This window comes from Malaclemys terrapin, chromosome 25 (assembly GCF_027887155.1).
Source record: "Malaclemys terrapin pileata isolate rMalTer1 chromosome 25, rMalTer1.hap1, whole genome shotgun sequence".
Lineage (NCBI taxonomy): Eukaryota > Metazoa > Chordata > Testudines > Emydidae > Malaclemys > Malaclemys terrapin.
In genome coordinates this window covers 10,288,469-10,293,241 of record NC_071529.1, presented here as the reverse complement: position 1 = coordinate 10,293,241, position 4,773 = coordinate 10,288,469, and the positions used below count along the sequence as shown (strand labels likewise).

The 4,773-nt window shown below is 46.0% G+C and overlaps 1 long non-coding RNA gene across 2 annotated transcripts; it reads right to left on the bottom strand.

Moving 5' to 3' along the window:
* Window positions 1-265: 265 nt before the first annotated feature.
* Window positions 266-4,388, bottom strand: LOC128829264 (uncharacterized). 2 transcript variants are annotated; one of them, XR_008443311.1, is made up of 4 exons: window positions 4,131-4,388; window positions 3,269-3,339; window positions 2,813-2,899; window positions 266-1,650 (listed from the first exon to the last, which is right to left on the bottom strand). It is a non-coding gene; the product is annotated as an uncharacterized LOC128829264 (long non-coding RNA). The 2 variants fall into 2 exon arrangements; XR_008443312.1 differs by lacking the exon at window positions 3,269-3,339.
* Window positions 4,389-4,773: the final 385 nt, after the last annotated feature.

Genomic DNA, 4,773 nt, shown 5'->3' with positions numbered 1-4,773 from the left:
GGGTGTCTCCACTGTCACTGTCTGTTCATTTTCTTCCCAGCACTTCTAACCACCCAGCCATGCAACCTCACCAACCCTAACTCCCTTAACACCACTACCCCTCAACACCCATCTTCCCCTCTCCCGCCATCACTAGCACCAGATCCGAGCAAGAAGCCTACCTGGATTTATTATTATTATTTATTTGTATTGCCGTAGCGTGTAGGAGCTCCAGTCACAGACCAGGACCCCAGTGTGCTAGGTGCTGTACAAACACAGAACAAAAACCACGTCTGCCCCAAAGAGCTTAAACTCTAAGTAGGACAAGAGATAACAGGTGGATGCAGAGAGAGAGAGAGAGAGAGAGTCAGAGAAGCACAAGGAAATAGTAGTAATACCTAGCTCTTAGATAGAACATTAGAATGGCCATACTGTGCCAGACCAAAGGTCCATATAGCCCAGTGTCCTGTCTTCCAACAGTGGCCAGTGCCAGATGCTTCAGAGGGAGTGAACAGAACAGGTAATCATCAAGTGATCCATCTCCTGTTACCCATTCCCAGCTTACAGAGGCTGGGGACACCATCCCCTGCCCATCCTGGCTAATGGCCATTGATGGACCTATTCTCCAGGACCTTCATCTAGTTCTTTTTTGAAACTTGGCCTTCACAACATCCTCTGGCAAGGAGTTCCACAGGTTGACTGTGCGTTGTGTGAAGAAATACTTCCTTTGGTTTGTTTTAAACCTGCTGTTTATTAATTTCATTGGTTGACACCTAGTTCTTGCGTTATGAGAAGGAGTAAATAACACTTCCTTATTTACTTTCTCCACACCCATAGATCTCAAAGCACTTTACAAAGGAGAGCAGAATCATTACCTGATTTTAAAGATGAGGAAACTGAGGACCAGGGAGGTGAAGTGACTTTCCTAAAGTCAGAGCTAGGATTAGAACGCAGGTTCAGTTCAGAGCCTCAGTTCAGTTTTATCCATGAGTAAACTGACACCATGTAGTCAATCCTCTGGCTTATTCACTTCCACTGACTTGCAGGGTCAAATGAAGACGGACATTAACAGAGAGCAGAAAAAACAAGCAGAGGAGGGATTACCTGTGTGCAACACCTAGTACGTGAGGCTGGTGCCTCTAACTCCTACTGGAATGCAAATATAATCACAAATAAACAGATTTGCTCATGGATTGAACAGCATAGGAATGAAGATGCATAGGATGCACTGGACTGGGCAAACTAATTCTCAGAGTCAGCACTCCAAGATCCAGGGATAAAAGGTGATTTGTAAGAGCTGTGCAGGGGTGGGTGAAAGTTTTCAGCTGGAACGTCTTTGGATGGGAAATTGGGTTTTTGACTAAATGGAAGTCTCTACAGAAAAAAATGTGGATTTATTTATTTAGTTGGTTGGAAAAATGAACACAAAACCCCATTTCTACCCCTCATTTTTTTTTTAGCAGTTTTCAGCCACATTCTCTTTTGCGGTTTTTGATGTTTCAACAAAAAGTCTAAATTTTCCTGTCATGGGGGTGCGGGAGGGACACCCATTTCTGACCCACTCTAGCACGAAGTATTATTATTATATGGCTCCCGGTCCAGCGCTTATCTTCATTTTGCAGCCAGCTCAGGGAGGGATGGGAGCACCAAGGACTGACATGGCAGCTGAGACTGAAAAGAGACAGAGAGAAAGGCAGGGATTGATGGGGAGACAAAGAAAGGAGATTAATGAAAGGGAGGCAGCAAAAACCCACCCTTTCTCCGCTTATCTAACGGCTGAGAGTGTGAAGCTGACTTTCTTGAGGCCACCTTCTGGCTAAGAGAAACAAAGACACGCTAATGTGTTTGTTCAGAAAACAATCCCCCGCCTGGACCAGCTCAACCAGGAGGCTGGAGATGCAGAATCTAGCCCTCCATGGATCAGCACGTCCGCGCTGTTTAATTCAGACAGATGGACAGTTTCCGCTGCGCTTCACTGACAACAGTGGCACTCCCTGGGCTGACGGGACCTGCTAGGTATGGGGAAGAGAGAGCTGTAAACAAATATTGACAGCTTAGCTTCAACTGTCAGCCCCAGGGGAAAGGGAAGGAGCAGAGAGGGGAGGAGTGGGTATTTCTCACTGCAGCCTCCGGCTAGGGCAAGGCTATACCATCTCAGCTGTGGTTTGACCCGCCTCAACATGGTGCTGAGTACCACACAGAGCCATCATTTGCAGGGCAGAGGATTGCTACACTCAGGGGGGAGGGATAGCTCAGTGGTTTGCGCATTGGCCTGCTAAACCCAGGGTTGTGAGTTCAATCCTTGAGGGGGCCATTTAGGGATCTGGGGCAAAAATCTGTCTGGGGATTGGTCCTGCTTTGAGCAGGGGGTTGGACTAGATACCTCCTGAGGTCCCTTCCAACCCTGATATTCTATTATTTCTATGAGAGGACGTCTACACTGCAATCGGAAGTGCAAAATGCAGCTCTTACAGGTGTACCTGCGCTAACTTTGACCTAGCCAACATGGCTAAAAATGGCAGTGAAAACAGCAGCACAGACCCCAGTATGGGCTAGCAAAGCAAGTAAGTTTCCAGGTGGGCTTGTGCAATCCATAGGGAAACCTTCACTGCTGCATCTTTACCGCTATAATTAAGCCAGGCTAGCTAGAGTGGGTGCCTACCTGGGGCTGCAGTCATACCTCTGATTGCAGTCTAGACATACCCTTGATTTTAGGATCACTTCTTCCCGCCCCCCCTCTGACAGCCCCAGTATTACCAACCCCCACATTCAACTATTTTGAGTCAGGCCCCCCAAAAAGTCAGGAGATTGGCTTAAAAATCATGAGACTTACCAAAATAATTGTACATTTGGGGTCTTTTGTTTGACTTCTAGTTTCCAAACCTCTCGGGTGCACTTGACCGCACGTTCAGGCCTCTCTCTGCAACCAGGAGAATTCAATACTTTTTTTAACGAAAGCTGAGATTCTAACATAGTCACTTGACTCCAGCAGCTGGAGCTTTAAAGAGAACATTACCTGGCATGAGATCTGCAATAAACCCCAAGCCTCGCCCTATTTTATGCAATTCAACTAGTTTTGGCTGGTGCTGCTTGACCTTATTTAGAAACTAATATGTAACTAGGATGAAATTAAGAAGGGGGGGATAACGAATGAATATTAGGGAAAGTATTCTCCCTAATAATGAGTGCGAGGAGGGTGCGGAACAGTCTCCTAAGGGAAGTGGTAGAAGCCCTGCATGCGAGAGACATAAAACCAGACCAGACTACTCACTTGAAAAAAATAACATACCTGCACTGGCCCTCTGGGAACTGGGCTGAATGGAATCTTATTGGTCTTCTCCATCTCTAGCTAGTAAGATTCTGCAATCCCAGTACAATGAAAGAGACAGATACATGAGCTGGTTGCATCAGAGAAAACGTATTGGACCTTTACTCCCCATACTAGAACTGGTTTGATGTTCAGGTTCAGAAGTGTTTAGTTAGCTTCCTCACACGCCTACTTACATTTCAAGACGCCCTGAGAAAGGCTGTCCCTCTGAAATCTCCATCCTGACACCGCAGTATGCAGAGATTCATCCAAACTTCTGGGCCCAAATAAGTCTTCAACTCTTTGAGGTTCACTGCTAGGCGTTTTTCCATCCATAAGAACATAGGACTGGCAAGGACCTCCTGAGTCATAGAGTCCAGTCCCTTGCTATTGAAGGCATCCACATCATATAAACCCATTCATAAATTTAGCCAGCTCCATCGTAAAACTAGGTAGGTTTCTTGCCCCTTCTATTCCTATTGGGAGGCTGTTCCAAAAACCTCCCTCCTCTCATGGTTAGAGACCTTCTTATTCCCAGCCTTTCACTCCCGATCAAATTTATTTATTAGCAGCTATCTGTAGAGATTCCAGCCTCTTACCCTTCCAGACTAAACTGGCACTGATCCCTCTTTGCCCTCCAAGAAACTGACCTTTCTTGTCCAGTTCCAGGAAAACGCAGACAAGCCTTTAATCCTCCCCAACAAAAGTGTCATCCTGTTTGACTGGTAAGTCCAATTTAATTTTTTGCATTAACATCGTTATTACTACAGGCGGTGCATAAGAAATGCTGATATCTGCAAACTTTACATCTTGGGGCCATTAGATTGCATCAGTGCATGCTTACCTTGCATCTTTGTTCGAGCTGGCTGAAACGTGGGATTTCCGGTTCACGGGAAATTTTGTTATTTCAAAATGTGGTTTTGTTCTGAATTAGCAGGAATGAAAGCTTGTCTCTCTCACCATCAGAAGTTGGTCCAGCAAAAGAGATTACTTCATCCATCTTGTCTCAGTAATAAATGTCAATTTCACTCAGCAGCTGCTGGACTCCTAGCTGGCCCCCGAGTCCCACATCCATGGACTGTGTGAGCTCATCCCAGGACTTCCACACTTCCTACTCCATGGCAGAGAGCCTGGAAACTGGAAGAGGAAGCTCCCCCAGCAGCCCACCCGGTGAGTTGGCAGGAAACCACGCAAATTTCCCATTGAACCCTGCCTTTGATTCGCTGAAAGTCCATTGAATCCAAGATGGTTCCAAGAAACACGGTGGGTTCTATGGATTGGCATTTTCAAACTAAATGGTTTCATCCGAACATTTCTGATCAGCGCTAATCATTACTGAGGCGTGACTAGGCTGACTTGGTAGATTGCTAATAAAACATGAACCCTTTCCTCTCTAGTTTGGTGGTTCAAATCTGGCCTCCTAACCAAAAGTTATTACCCCTCATGAAGTCAGCTGGTGAGTTGCTGTCCAATTCCTAATGAATGCA